The sequence below is a fragment of the Homarus americanus genome, unplaced genomic scaffold (assembly GCF_018991925.1).
Source record: "Homarus americanus isolate GMGI-L3 unplaced genomic scaffold, GMGI_Hamer_2.0 scaffold2892, whole genome shotgun sequence".
NCBI classification, from domain to species: Eukaryota; Metazoa; Arthropoda; class Malacostraca; order Decapoda; family Nephropidae; genus Homarus; species Homarus americanus.
This window is the reverse complement of record NW_024722111.1, coordinates 2327-18772: the sequence shown is the minus strand read 5'-3', so window position 1 is coordinate 18772 and position 16446 is coordinate 2327. Positions and strand designations below refer to the sequence as shown.

Here is a 16446-nt window from a genome sequence, read left to right as displayed (position 1 = left end):
ATAATTTATGTACAGCTCAAGCATCATACACCAGATACAAAAAATCTGGGTATATTACATTTTGTATGACTGTAGAAATCGTATCACAACTGTAACCAAAATAAGTGAACTTTTACACACCTGTGAGCTTTAAACTAAGTATTCTGTATGTTGTATTTTTTGTATAACTTGTATGTTGCTACAAATGCATATACGTAACTGGATTAGTGTTTTGTATTATCCGTTCTGCGACTTGAGTGAGAACAAGGAGGAAATACAGTATTTTGTAACCTGTATTTGATTGCTCCTTCATGAGTATGGTGAACAGGTGGATGGGATACAGATGGTGGGGACAGGTGTGGAGGATACAGGTGTAGAGAGACTGTGGAGATAAGGAAAAAAAGAGAGAGAGAATGTTCACCGTTAAAGAATAAAAGGTAAATAAATAAATTAAATCTGTTTCTTCATCTACCTAATTATAAATCGGAAAAATCTGGTGCCTCATATCAGAAAATACAAAACAATCTGTTATTTTCTTCATAATCATAAGAAAATCTGAATTTAAACAACTCAAAAATAACTGTTTTCACCAAATCAAATTCTACCCCCCAATAAAAAAATTCGCTAAAAAATCAGCAAATCTGTGTTTTTCATCATAAATAAAATTAAGGCTAATCTGAATTCCTCCCATAGAAACCTCCTAAACCTGTGTGTGTACGTAACTCTGTGGATGTGAGTGTGTATCCCGTGTGTGTGTTCCTTGATGCTAATAGACTCCGGACACACATGTACTGGTGTGTTAAGAGGCTTTGAGGTCAGGTCAAGTCAGTCCCCAATACAACACAGGTTAATTAAAGAAGAATTTAAATACAGGTGAACTTAATTAAATATTACCGGTCACCAGATGGCATTCAACCTCATCCTGTGTTTTATCATTGTTCAACTAATTAAAACTAATATAAAGCAAGATTTAATCAGTAATTCTAACACATAAATACCATGAAAACCCCAAGTATTTTAAACTGCAACCTTCCCTAGTAATTCAATAACAAACTTGTAATAGCAATAATAAGTCCTGTACGTATTTTTACATGTCACAAATTAGTAGAGTATATTCAAACGTCTAAATAAATGAAAATATTATTGTATTGTGTTGTGTGTATGATAAAACTAAGTAATATCAGAATTAGTTAATATTATCGCTACACCTCCCCGTCAAGCTCTGTAGTACGGTGATTATTTTATTTACTCCGAACGGCATCAATGGAAGAGAGTGGTTCAAACTCCGGCTATTAACTCGAATCTTCCAATAACCTTCGTAATAAACACCCGAACCGAATACACATACAGTACGTTTGGTTAACTAAAACAAATCCTTTTAAATAACACGAATGTTTAAACAAAATATTCGTTTATTAATCTTTGGTAGGGTCGATATGCTCCGATATGTTACGTGTTACTAGTGATAACTCATATGCCAGTATATATCATGCATATCTCGTATATTCCCTACAAAGTTTTAGCTACTGTAAGTACAAACGCCTATTTAGTAACCACCTAATCACCATTATAAACTATCAACACACAGTTTGAGAATAGTTAATAATTTTCAATCTAAAATCGTAAATAAATGTAAGAAATAAGTAATTGTTGTACTTACGAGATTAAATGCCTCGTGTCTTGAGCTGCTAAGTGATGACGTCAGTTTCAAGACGTTCCAATATTTTTTTTTTTTTTCAAACATTATTTTCTATTAACTTTGTCGGATTTATCACTTTGATTCACTATTAATATTCGAATATTAAGTAATATATGGTTTATTATGTATTAGTCAGAAAGAAAAGGAGACGCGTACAATGAGAGACAAAAGTCGTCCTGAAATTTGGTGAAAACAAAATATACCGAAGGGTCAACTTTTGCACTCTGCCTTGTGGTAGGGAGCTCGCATGATGCTTCAAGAGTTATATTTAATCTTAGGACAAAATCAGCGACACGACTTTTGTCTTTGATTATACATCCCACGGAACGCAACTGGACACGACTGCTCACCGCCACGTCCAAACAGCACTGACCCTGGACGAGTGACGTCACGAATGTGCCACCACTCAATGGTCGTAATGTCTGCCTTCTGCACCCTAACCCGGGCGACAAAACTGCCTTAGTAAATTCTTATATAATTGCATCATGGTTTAGTAAATTTTATATAATTGCATCATGGTTTAGTAAATTCTTATATAATTGCATCATGGTTTAGTAAATTCTTATATAATTGCATCATGGTTTAGTAAATTCTTATATAATTGCATCATGGTTTAGTAAATTCTTATATAATTGCATCTGGTTTAGTACCTTATATAATTGCATCATGGTTTAGTAAATTTATATAATTGCATCATGGTTTAGTAAATTCTTATATAATTGCATCATGGTTTAGTAAATTTATATAATTGCATCATGGTTTAGTAAATTCTTATATAATTGCATCATGGTTTAGTAAATTCTTATATAATTGCATCATGGTTTAGTAAATTCTTATATAATTGCATCATGGTTTAGTAAATTTATATAATTGCATCATGGTTTAGTAAATTCTATATAATTGCATCATGGTTTCACAGAGAAATGAACTTGGAAAACCAGTTAATTTTTGCAAATGTTGGCAAAATGACAATAGCTATATTCTTACTATAATTAGGCCAATATATAAATACACCTTCAGTATATTTGGGACACAATTATTAAGGGTTATTGTCATTCACACAGCACAAGTGTGGAAGGGTTTTTCCACACTAGCCGACGACAGTCCAGGAAATGGCAACGCTGTTCGTCAAAATAAGGCAGTTCGGTATTTACCAATAAGCCATTCTTCATATCAATATTATTCCTCCAATTTACAATATATAGAGAATATATGGCGATTAAAAGCCTTATAATATAACACTAAACGATTATATAGTTATTTTAGTTTACACAATTGAGGTATAAATAAAACCATATAAGAAAAGGTAAGTTTATTCACCTCATATACCGCAATAAGAAAACAACGGTATAACCCATAATAAAAACACCCAGCTTGTATACATTAAAATATATACAGTTACAGTATACACGGGACGAGACACTGTCAAGTATAGTATACACTGTAAGGTTAAACATACACAGGTTAGTATATGGGTATACTTGATATGATGGTACAATATAGTGACGCTCCAGGTATAAGCTTTGGTGATTGGCCCCTGTATGTATGTATGTATGTATGTATGTATGTATGTATGTATGTATGTATATGTATGTATGTATATATGTATGTTTTCTGTAGAGTAAAATTTATAACAACGAGAGTTTGAAGTTTGTTTACATACTTACATAGACAAATAGTTAAGAAATGTGCTTAAATAATGCCTATACACAAATTTGATGATGATGATGATAATGACGATGATAATGATGATGAAAAGGTCAATTTAATGATTGATAACTATGAGGATAACATAGCCCAAATAATTGTTATCACTGTAATATTATCTGTGTAATAATATGAATACAGGTTATCTCAGGTGTGATAATTAAGTGCTAATGATAACACCTTCACTTACATGTTATCCCAAGCATGATAACTAATGAATTACAATGATAACATGAATAATTACAGTTTAATAAGGTTGATTACACTTGCTGTTATGGTTTGAAGGAGACAAGGATGATAACATGACATCATAACATAACACCTCGAAGGAAAAATAACATACTCTACAATAAATAAAATTACTATTATCATTATTCAATTTAATACACAACTTTGTATTTTCTTAAACAATTAGTATTAGATATTTTATTAATACTGTTTTAATACACATATTTGAATATAATGTATATGTATAAATTATCATTCACTGTTGTAATGTATATGTATAGTGTAGTTATCCTGTTTATACACCGCTATATACACCTGGATTTTATTGATTATGTATTGTAGATGATGAAATACAGAAATACAAGAGTATTGTATGTCAACTGTAGCCTACAGTCCACAACAACAGGTTACAGTTAAAATATACAGTGGATTTGTTTGAATGTTAACTCCTCTACAGCGGAGATTTCAGTGCTATGAATTACATGGTATTACATAACTTATTCATTTTCTTTAATCATACATATCCATAGATTGTGTATTTCTCTATCTTGATACACAATTATGTATCAATGTCATAAATATATATCCTTTTAATACACATGCATGTACACATTAAATGATTATGAATTTTCTTAATACACAGGTATGTATACAGTATATAATTGTTGAGTTTTAATACACAAGCATGTATACATATTACTTGTTAATTGTTTGTATACACATTGAGAAAATATCATACTTATTGTCTTGAGAAACAGTTATGTATACGTAGAATTATTATTCGTTTATTAATACATGTTTATGGATAATGTATATTCACCCACTTGGCTTATTCCCTATACATACAGTATAAACACCATGGAGACAATAAGAACTGGAAGATTCAATAAACAAAGGAACATCAACTCTGGGGGACAATGACAGGAAGATTCAATAAACAAAGACATCAACTCTGTAGGGACAATAAGAACTGGAAGATTCAATAAACAAAGGAACATCAACTCTGTAGGAACAATGACAGGAGGATTCAATAAACAAAGGAACATCAACTCTGTAGGGGACAATAAGGACAGGAAGATTCAATAAACAAAGGAACATCAACTCTGTAGGGAACAATGACAGGAGGATTCAATAAACAAATGAGCATCAACTCGTTAAGTCAGCCATCACAGAAGTCAGCCATCACAGATCTCCATCACTAAACGTACATAGAAACCTTTTGTATATTTATAATTACAAAAATGTCAGTATTTTCAGAAACGTATAATTTTTTTTTCGTAACTGAAGGTTTAAATGTTTTTAATTGGTTTATTAGTTAAAAACAAAAGAATATCGTTAAAGTTATATCAGACTTGCGCCTGAGGTTTTTCCCAACTAGATGCGTTCTCTTAACACATATCTAGTTAAGGTTAAAGTCTCCGAGCAAGTTTGATGACATTTTAACCAGTTTTCGTGTTTATCTTAAGTTACGAGTAAAATTTATCATACGAGTCTTAGTGAATCTAGTGGAACCATTTACCTATATACAGTACATCAAGTTTTGGTCATATATCTCCAGACATTTATATATACACATTCATCTCAAAAATAAACTTCATTAAAACATCACAATTTTTATCCTTAATTTCAGGTTAAGAAGTTTATAACCATCTGTACAGTAAATTGTATTGTGGCAGTTTTCAAGAGGTTATTGTTGTTGTATGATTATTAGTATTTCCCCAATGTTCCAATAATATCAGCAGACACACATTACAACTAAAACTCAGGAAAAGTATCATTTAAACTGTTTTATCTTTTAACTGAGGTTCTTGTAAATCATTTCCCTTAAGATACACTACGTTTAATATTTTCTTTTGTTTTAAAACTTTACTTTTAAAGTTTCCTCTCGGTTAAGTTCTAAAAATATTATTATTGAGATCAAGATTCCGTGGGAAGAGAAAGGGTTAATTACCTTTCTCTCCCTTTCTTTAGTTTAAACTTTCTTCCTGGATCAAGAAAATTAGTCACTTTCTTAAACTACACTTTCTATTTATTTCGTTTTTCCATCTCACTTTCTTCTTGACTTTCTCTTCATTTTCGTCTCTTATGTAACTCTCTTTTTCATTTTCTATCCATCTTCGTCACTCACAAACTTGCTTTTTTAATTTTCTTTTGATTTTCGTCTCCCACATATCACTTTCTCTCAACACACAAAAAACTTTCTCTCCAGATGGCAATAATGCAACGGGACTTTCACTCGTGTGTTTACTCGTGTCAGAGTTAGTCCACTTTCTCTCTGTTTCATTTTCTTCATTTTTTATGCATTTTTTTTTCTTGATTTTTGTAGACTGCTTCCGTCATTACCGTCACATTGCCACCGTCACACTGCTTCCGTCATTACCGTCACATTGCCACCGTCACACTGCTTCCGTCACTGTCACCGTCAAACCTGTCACACCTCACACCTGTCTAATTATAAATATCACAAATAAAAAATAAATAATCTACCTGACAGTAAACATAGAAAAGACATAATTACTAATACGCAAAATTAAAAAAAAAATACCATACGAATTTTACATCAATTTTTAGGTACAATTCATTCAATTCAAAACTCAAACTTTGACTTTACTGATATAAGGTTTTTTATATGAGGGATATGTAATTTTCAGTTCATATTAACATAGAGAATAATTAAACCACCTTTAGTACACCTTGAATGACCAGGTTAATGACTATACCTTATTAGAATTTGACTTACCTGGTGTATGGCGTAGGGCGAATAGTTTGCTGTTTTTGCTGTGCTTTTTGCTGTTGTTGTTGAGGCTGTTGGTAGTGCTGTTGCTGTTGTGGGTACTGATAATGTTCCTGTTGTTGCTGTTGTTGTTGTTGTTGGTAAAGCTTTTGTTGTGGTTGTTGTGGTTGTTGTGGTTGTTTCTGTGGGTACTGATACTGTTGTTGTTGGTATTGGTACTGTAGTTGTTGTGGTAGGCGCTGTAGGTGGTGTTGTGGTTGTGGTCTTGGTATCTTAGGGGAAGTGGACGTTACGGGGGGTTCTGTCAGATGAAGAGTTAACATTGTGTGGGAATTATATACATACATTGATTATGAGTCTGTCTGTCACTCTGTCTCTCTCTGTATGTGTCTGTCTGTATGATTCTCTGTCTGTTTGTCTGTCACTCTGTCTCTCTCTGTATGTGTCTGTCTGTCTGATTTTCTCTCTTTCTCTGTCTGTTTGTCTGTCACTCTGTCTCTCGATCTATTTCTGTCTGTCTCACTTTCTCTCTCCGTCTGTATCCCTCTTTGTCTGTCTCAAACTATCTGTCTCTTTTTCTGTTTGTCTTTGTCTGTCTCTATCTGTGTGTTTGTCTCTCTGCCTGTCTCTTTATCTCTCTGTCTTTCTTTGACTGTCTCTTACTCTATCTGTCTGTCTGTCTGTCTGTATGTCTGTCTGTCTGCCTGTCTGAATTTAGTACAGAAAACGACCCTCCCTTATCATCAACAGAGGCATGACATGACAACTTGAGAGAATCCCTTGACATGACATGACAGACTCTACAACTACATGACATGACAGCCTCAACTACATGACATGACAATAAAGTACAAGTTTTGAACCTCTTGACATTAATACATCAAATCACGCTACGAGGACAGTAAACTCTCCCAATACCGGACTAATTATTGCAAGTAATGTCAGTTATTGGGAGGATTCCGTTATTGAGAAGTCCGTTATTGAGAGGATTTACTGTACTATTGGTATATAATTAAGAGTATATAGTATATGGTAAAGGGTGATATATGATACACGTGGTAGTATATTGAGTGTGGTGACAGGTGGGATGACAGGTGGGGTGACAGGTGTGGTGACAGGTGGGGTGAGAGGTGGGGTGACAGGTGGGGTGACAGGTGTGGTGACAGGTGTTATGACAGGTGGGGGTGACAGGTGAGAGAGTGTGACAAACCTACTGGTCCGGAGGTGTCTGAGGGGGCGGCGGTGGTGGGGAGGGGGGCGGGGGTCAGCCTGGGGGGTCAACACCCCACTGTAGTGCTCCCCCTCGTAGCTCACCCCCCCTCGACCTGACCCCCGGCTGTCTACCTCACTCTGTAAACAATAACTTCGATGTAAACAACAACACTGTCAGCTGATGGTGTAAACAAGAACACTGTCAGCTGACGGTGTAAACAACAACACTGTCAGCTGATGGTGTAAACAACAACACTGTCAGCTGACGGTGTAAACAACAACACTGTCAGCTGACGGTGTAAACAACAACACTGTCAGCTGACGGTGTAAACAACAACACTGTCAGCTGATGGTGTAAACATCAACACTGTCAGCCACCTGGTAGTGTACCTGGTAGTGGTACACACCTGTTAGTGTACCTGGTAGTGGCACAGCACCTGGTACAATACCTGGTAGTGGTACAGCACCTGGTACAGTACCTGGTAGTGGTACAGCACCTGGTACAGTACCTGGTAGTGGTACAGCACCTGGTACTGTACCTGGTAGTGGTACAGCACCTGGTACAGTACCTGGTAGTGGCACAGCACCTGGTACAGTACCTGGTAGTGGCACAGCACCTGGTACTGTACCTGGTAGTGGTACAGCACCTGGTACAGTACCTGGTAGTGGTACAGCACCTGGTACTGTACCTGGTAGTGGTACAGCACCTGGTACTGTACCTGGTAGTGGTACAGCACCTGGTACAGTACCTGGTAGTGGTACAGCACCTGGTACAGTACCTGGTAGTGGTACAGCACCTGGTACTGTACCTGGTAGTGGTACAGCACCTGGTACAGTACCTGGTAGTGGTACAGCACCTGGTACTGTACCTGGTAGTGGTACAGCACCTGGTACAGTACCTGGTAGTGGTACAGCACCTGGTACAGTACCTGGTAGTGGCACAGCACCTGGTACAGTACCTGGTAGTGGTACAGCACCTGGTACAGTACCTGGTAGTGAGCACACGGCACTAATGTTCATACTCGGGTAGTGGTACAGCACCCGGTACTGTACCTGGTAGTGGTGCAACACCTGGTACTGTACGCCGGTGTTGGTGGTACAGCACCTGGTACGGGCATTGTAATTGCTAGTACCTGGTACTTAGTGCAGCACCTGGTACTGTACCTGGTAGTGGCAACACCTGGTACTGTTTCCGTAGTGATACAGCACCTGGTACTGTACCTGGTAGTGGTACAGCACCTGGTGCCATGTACCTGGTGTGCACCTGGTGCGTCCTGGTAATGCACCTGTTATTGTACCTGGTAGTGGTACAGCACCTGGTACAGAGCAGTAATCAGTGGTACGAGCACCGGTGCACTGTACCTGGTAGTTGTATGCAGCACCTGGTGCTGTACCTGGTGGTGTGAGCGCACCTGGTACTGTACCGTAGTGGTACAGCACCTGGTACTGTGACCTGGTAGTGGTACGGCACCTGGTACTGTACCTGTTGGTGGCGCTGCCTCGGTGCTGTACCTGGTAGTTGTCAGCACCTGTTAGTGTACCTGGTAGTGGTACAGCACCTGGTACAGAACGTGGTAGTGGTACAGCACCTGGTACTGTACCTGGTAGTGGTACAGCACCTGTTAGTGTACCTGGTAGTGGTGCAACCTGGTACTGTACCTGGTAGTGGTACAGCACCTGGTACAATGGTTGTGGTACAGCACCTGGTGGTGTACCTGGTAGTGGTACAGCACCTGGTACTGTACCTGGTAATTGATTTGCACCTGGTCTGTACCTGTGGTAGTGGTACAGCACCTGGTACTGTACCCGGTAGTCGTACGCCTGGTTGAACGTGGTATTGACGCTTGGTACGTGTGCGTGGTGAATGCAGCACCTGGTACTGTACCTGGTGGTGGTGCAACGCCTGGTGCTGTACCGGGTAGTGGTGTGCAGCACCTGGTACTGCCTGGTAGTGGTGCAGCGCCTGGTGCCGTACCCGGTAGTGGTACAGCACCCGGTACTGCATCCTGGTAGTGGTACGGCACCTGGTACTGTACCTGGCAGTGGTACAGCACCTGGCACAGAACGTGGTAGTGGTACAGCACCTGGTACTGTATGCCTGGCGGTGGTACAGAACACCTGGTACTGTACCTGGTAGTGTGCAGCACCTGGTACTGTACCGGTAGTTGTAGTGTACAGCACCTGGTACCGCAGAACGTGAGTGGTGGTACAGCACCTGGTACTGTACTTGGTAGTGGTACTGCACCTGGTGCTGTACCTGGTAGTGGATTACAGCACCTGGTGCTGTGCCTGGTAGTGGTTACAGCACCTGGTACTGTGCCTGGGTAGTTGAGCAGCACCTGGTACTGACCTGGTAGTGGTGCAACACCTGGTAGTCAGAACGTGGTAGTGGTACGGCACCACCTGGTGCTGTACCTGGTAGTGGTACAGCACCTGGTACTGTACCTGGTAGTGGTGCAGCACCTGGTACCTGGCCTGGTAGTGGTCAGCACCGGTACAGAACGTGGTGGTGGTGCAGCACCTGGTACTGTACCTGGTAGTGTGACCGTATTGTACCACGTAGCCAGCACCTGGTGCTGTGCCTGGTGGTGGTACAGCACTGTTGAGTGTGCCTGGTAGTGGTACAGCACCTGGTACTGTACCTGGTAGTGGTACAGCACCTGGTACTGTACCTGGTAGTGGCACAGCACCTGGTACGCACCTGGTAGTGGTACAGCACCTGGTACTGTACCTGGTAGTGGTACAGCACCTGGTACCAGAACGTGGTAGTGGTACAGCACCTGGTACTGTACCTGGTAGTGGTACAGCACCTGGTACTGTACCTGGTAGTGGTACAGCTTGATACTGTACCTGGTAGTGGTACAGCACCTGGTACAGAACGTGGTAGTTGCAGCACCTGGTACTGTACCTGGTAGTGGTACAGCACCTGGTACTGTGCCTGTGGTGTACAGCACCTGGTACTGTACCTGGTAGTGTGCAACACCTGGTACTGTACCTGGTAGTGGTACAGCACCTGGTACAGAACGTGGTAGTGGTACAGCACCTGGTGCTGTACCTGGTAGTGGTACAGCACCTGTTGCTGTACCTGGTAGTGGTACAGCACCTGGTACTGTACCTGGTAGTGGTCACACCTGGTTGTACCTGTATGTGTGCAGCACCTGGTACTGGCCTGGTAATTGTGCAGGCAGTGGTGTACCTGGTGGTGGTACAGCACCTGGTACAGCGTGGTAGTGGTACAGCACCGTACATTGCCTGGTGATGGTACACACCTGTTAGTGTGCCTGGTAGTGGTACAGCACCTGGTACTGTGCCTGGTAGTGGTACAGCACCTGGTACAGTGCACCTGGTAGTGGTACAGCACCTGGTACAGTACCTGGTGGTGGTACACACCTGTTAGTGTGTACCTGGTGGTACGCAGCACCTGGTACACCGTACCTGGTAGTGGTACAGCACCTGGTACAGTACCTGGTAGTGGTACAGCACCTGTACAGAGTACCTGGTAGTGGTACAGCACCTGGTACTGTACCTGGTAGTGGTACAGCACCTGGTACTGTACCTGGTAGTGGTACAGCACCTGGTACTGTACCTGGTGATGTACACCTGTTAGTGTGCCTGGTAGTGGTACAGCACCTGGTACTGTACCTGGTAGTGGTACAGCACCTGGTACAGAGACGTGGTAGTGGTACAGCACCTGGTACTGTTTCCTGGTAGTGGTACAGCACCTGGTACTGCCTGGTGGTGGTACAGGTACCGGCATCTTACCAGATTGGAGTCAACATCGTGTAGTGACGCGCCTGATGAACGAGGCGGTGAAGGCCTTCTGCCCACGTGGTTGTGGTGGTGGGCGTGTGTGGGCGGGAGGGGCGGAGCAGGGGGGCGGCGGCTGCCTCCGCCCATCTGGAAGGTGGCCGTGGCGTAGGGGTAAGGTCCTCCTCGCTGTAGTCTCCTGTAGGTCGAGGAGAACCTCTGAGTTAAAACTTATAGTGACCACCATATGAGCTTGACTACCACAACAACACCGCCAGGCAGCGACAGCTGTGTCGCAGACAAGTGTTAATGCTGGACCAAGGGACCAACATCTGTCTGACAGCTGGACCAAGGGACCAACATCTGTCTGACGGCTGGACCAAGGGACCAACATCTGTCTGAGGTTACACATGTTGAGGGCTGGACAGGTGTTTATAGGTATTTGGAGGTGTGAACTAAAGTTGTTTACAGATGTATTGGTAAGTTGTAAACATGTGTTTACATTTACTGGTTTACAAGCTAAGGACACGGTGGTTTACAGCTGTTGTGTTAAGAGTGACGTCACAGTACCAGTGTTGTGTCGTGTTGGTGGGGGCGTGGGCGCGGGCCTCTGACGGTGGTGTCACGTCCTCCCGCGCCTGTAGGGTCGTCTTCTCCTCCTCCTCGTGTCCGCCACCTCCTTCTGTGAGGGTCTGCTGGAGGTCCTGTGGGGAGGGGGTATGTTACTCACCTGTCACACACCTGTCACCTCACCTGTCACCTCACCGTGACAGATGACTCACTGAGTCAATAAAGTTAATGACTCATGACAGTAGGAAGTGTCAGTGACTTATGAGAAGAAATATAAGTGTTGTTAAGTGACTTACAAAGACGGTGAGGACAACTAACTCACACAGACACACACACACACACACACACACACACACGTGAGGACAACAACTCACTTTTCCTCACACACACACACGACACACACACACACACACACAGTGGGGACAACAACTCACTTTCCTCACACAGACACACACACACACAGTAGGGGCAACAACTAACTTTTCCTCACACACACACACACAGACACACACACACACACACACAGTGAGGACAACAACTCACTTTTCCTCACACACACACACACAGACACACACACACACAGTGAGGACAACAACTCACTTTTCCTCACACACACACACACACACAGTGAGACAACAACTCCTTTTCCTCACACACACACACACAGACACACACACACACAGTGAGGACAACAACTCCTGCTCACACACACACACACACACACAATGACACACACACACACACACACAGTGGGGACAACAACTCCTTTTCCTCACACAGACACACACAGTGGTCTGATCAGCAGCAGCGCCATGGCGGAACAGCGACCGGGACCAACACTCGCGGGTCCTGCCCGCCCCTGAGGTGGAGGCGCGCTCCCCCACACGCCTCCGCCCACGCCCTTACCCGCGCCTCCTGGGGCCAGGGGGTGGTTAGTGAAGGGGTGGGGTGAGGTCAGGCACAACATTAAGACTGTAGTGTGTGGTCAAGACACAACACGTGGTTGTAGTGTGAGGTCAAGACACAACATTAAGACTGTGGTGTGGTCAAGATACAACACGTGGTTGTAGTGTGAGGTCAAGATACAACACGTGGTTGTAGTGTGAGGTCAAGACACAAAAACATGGGTGTACCTGGGAGGCCCTGGCCAGGTGTGGTCACGGTGTAGTGGGCGGGTGTGGCTCCTGCAGGTTGTGGGCAGTCACCACAGCTCATAGCAGCCACCTGCGTCCAGCCGCCCACAGCGAAGGTGCGGGCGGGCGGTGATCTCGCTGCCAACTGTAGAGGCGAGAATGTCTTAGCCCAGTTATAGTGATTACTGTACACTATAACACCTATAGGGATCACTGTACACTATAACACCATGTAGTGATCACTGTACACTATATACACCATATAGCGATCACTGTACACTATAACACCATATAGTGATCACTGTACACTATAACACCATATAGTGATCACTGCACTATAACACCATATAGTGATCACTGTACACTATAACACCATATAGTGATCACTGTACACTATAACACCATATAGTGATCATACAATAACATACTAACGAAGTTAAAACATTATAAAGTTAATAATACAATGTTAACAATGGTAAAATTAACAGTGGTCACACGTGTGTGGTCAGTGGTCACACGTGTGGTCAGTGGTCCACACCTGTAATCCATGGTCCACACCTGTGGTCAGTGGTTCACACCTGTGGTCCAGTGGTCCCACCTGTGGTCCTACCTGTGGTCAGTGCCTGGAGAGTCCCTGCGGTACTGTACACTAAAGTGGGTGATGGTACAGCCGCCGTCCCCACTGCGCCAGGTACAGCGTCGCCTGCGAGCTGTTGCTGGTGACGAACTGGAACTGTGGCGGCGCCTCGGGTGGCCGGCCCTTAGTGCGGGCCGCTTCTGTTGAGGAGGCCGTGCTGCTGCCTGCCGGGGCACAGCATGTAAACAATAAATCAACATACTGTGCAGTACTTAACACATATTAGGAAGGTGAGTTAAGTCTTGTTTACGTTGTTGTGCCAGGTGTGTTACAGGTGTGGTGCTCACCTATGTGGTTGTGAGCCGTGAGGTAGAAGTGGTGCAAGGTGCCGCACCTGAGGCTGGTCACCGTGTGAGCGCTGATCACCGTCCACCTCCGCCCTCACCCTCCCCTCCCGCTGACCTGGTGACAACACCATAGTTATTGTGCTGCTGCACCAGTATTACTCACCTCTGCACCACAGTAGAGTAGAATTATAGTGCAGCACAGTACAGTGCAGTACAGTACAGTTAACAGTCTAGTACAGTACAACACAGTACAGTACAGTAGAGTACAGTCTAGTACAGTACAACACAGTACAGTACAGTACAGTACAGTACAGTACATTGATGTAGTACAGTACAGTACAGTACAGTGAAGGCAACACTCACCTGTAGTGGAGTGTGGCTCCTGGAGGTCGGCGCCGCCCGTGTCCTCCACACTCCACTGGACCCTGATGGAGGAGGCGGTGGTCTCCGTCACGTGGAGGGAAGGTGCTGACGGAGCACTGTAGTGGTCATGTGTTTGTTGTTAGTATTATTATTATATTATTATTATCTTAACATATAAGGTTTATATAACTCTCAGTTAGACACACGTAACACTGGAACACACACACGTAACACTGAGACACACACACGTAACACTGAGACACACACGTAACACTGAGACACACACACAGTAACACTGAGACACACACGTAACACTGACCTAGCACGGTAAGGTTGTAGGTGACAGCGTCACTGCCGTGGTGGTTGGTGGCGGTACAGGAGTAGTGGCCCGCTGTCCTTCTCTGTATGTCTGCCAAGGTGAGAGTCCCGTCTGGCTGTACCCGGAACCTGTGGACCACAACACCTGTGTACTGTACTACCTGTGTACTGTACCACCTGTGTACCACAACACCTGTGTACTGTACTACCTGTGTACTGTACCACCTGTGTACCACAACATGTGTACTGTACCACCTGTGTACCACAACACCTGTGTACACCTGTGACCTGTTAATCATCACAGTAACACAGTTCAGCCTCACAACAAACCTCTTGGTATATCTGTAACAGGTGTGATAATAACAATAATTTATCACCCACACCTGTCACACCTGTTTCGACTCAGCTGTCATGGGTGAGACTCAGCAGCCATGGGTGAGACTTAGCTGTCATGGGTTTGACTCACTTGTCATGGGTGAGACTCAGCTGTCATGGGTAAGACTCTGCTGTCATGGTTGAGACTCACCTGTTGTGGGTTACACTTACCTGTCATGGGTCAGACTCACCTGTAATGGGTGAGGTTCACCTGTCATGGGTGAGACTCACCTGTCATGGGTGAGATTCACCTGTCTTGGGTGAGACTCAGCTGTCATGGGTGAGTCAGAGCTGTCATGGATGAGACTCACCTGTCATGGGTCAGACTCACCTGTAATGGGTGAGATTCACCTGTCATGGGTGAGACTCACCTGTAATGGGTGAGATTCACCTGTCGTGGGGTGAGACTCACCTGTCATGGGTGGCAGGGATCAGCTTCCTCTGGTGGGTCCAGGTTAGGTCAGGCTCCGGCACACCCACGGCGCCACACGCTAGACTCACGTCCTCCTTCCAAGCCGCCGTCACGTTCCCGCCCACCGACCACGCCCGCGGCCACTGTGGGTGTTTTAGTGATACTGTTACTCGCCCACCGACCACCGCCCGCGGCCACTGTGGGCGTGTGTTATAGTGATAATGTTACTCACGCCCACCGACCACACGCCTCGGCACTGTGGGCGTGTGTTATATGATAATGTTATCACGCCCACCACTACACTCCGCGGCTACTGTGGGCGTGTGTTTAGTGATAATGTTACTCCGCCCACCCACCACACGCCGGCGGCCACTGTGGGCGTGTTATAGTGATATGTTACCACGCCACCCACCACACGCCCTCGGCCACTGTTGTGTTATAGTGATAATGTCACTCCGCCCACCCACCACACGCCCGCGGTCACTGTGGGCGGTTATAGTGATACTGTTACTCACGCTCACCCACCACACGCCTGCGGTCACTATGGGCGTAAGTGCATACTGTTACTCACGCTCACCCACCACACGCCCGCGGTCACTGTGGGCGTGTTATAGTGATACTGTTACTCACGCCCACCCACCACACGCCCGGTGGTCACTGTGGGCGTGTGTTATAGTGATACTGTTACTACGCTCACCCACCACACGCCCGGGTCACTATGGGCGTGTGTTATAGTGATACCACGCCCACCCACCACACGCCCGCGGTCACTGTGGGCGTGTGTTATAATGATACGTTCTCCGCCCACCCACCACACCGCCCGGGGTCACTGTGGGCGTGTGTTATAGTGACACGTTACCACGCCCACCGACCACACGCCCGTGTGCACCGGCGTGTGTTATAGTGATACTCACGCCCACCGACCACACGCCGCGGCCACTATGGGCGTGTGTTATAGTGATATTCACGCCCACCCACCACCCACAGGTACTGACAGTGGGCGTGTAGCTTTTATACGATTTATTAATATAATCACCAAACATGT

General features: G+C 44.2%; 2 long non-coding RNA genes across 2 annotated transcripts; both read right to left on the bottom strand.

Annotated features, from left to right (window-relative positions):
* Positions 1-5657: 5657 nt before the first annotated feature.
* LOC121861979 lies at positions 5658-7692 on the bottom strand. Its single transcript, XR_006088147.1, has 3 exons — positions 7558-7692; positions 6354-6648; positions 5658-6061 (listed from the first exon to the last, which is right to left on the bottom strand). It is a non-coding gene; the product is annotated as an uncharacterized LOC121861979 (long non-coding RNA).
* Positions 7693-14337: 6645 nt separating this feature from the next.
* Positions 14338-15531, bottom strand: LOC121861978. The gene is made up of 3 exons (XR_006088146.1): positions 15402-15531; positions 14616-14743; positions 14338-14412 (listed from the first exon to the last, which is right to left on the bottom strand). It is a non-coding gene; the product is annotated as an uncharacterized LOC121861978 (long non-coding RNA).
* Between the last annotated feature and the right edge of the window lie 915 nt (positions 15532-16446).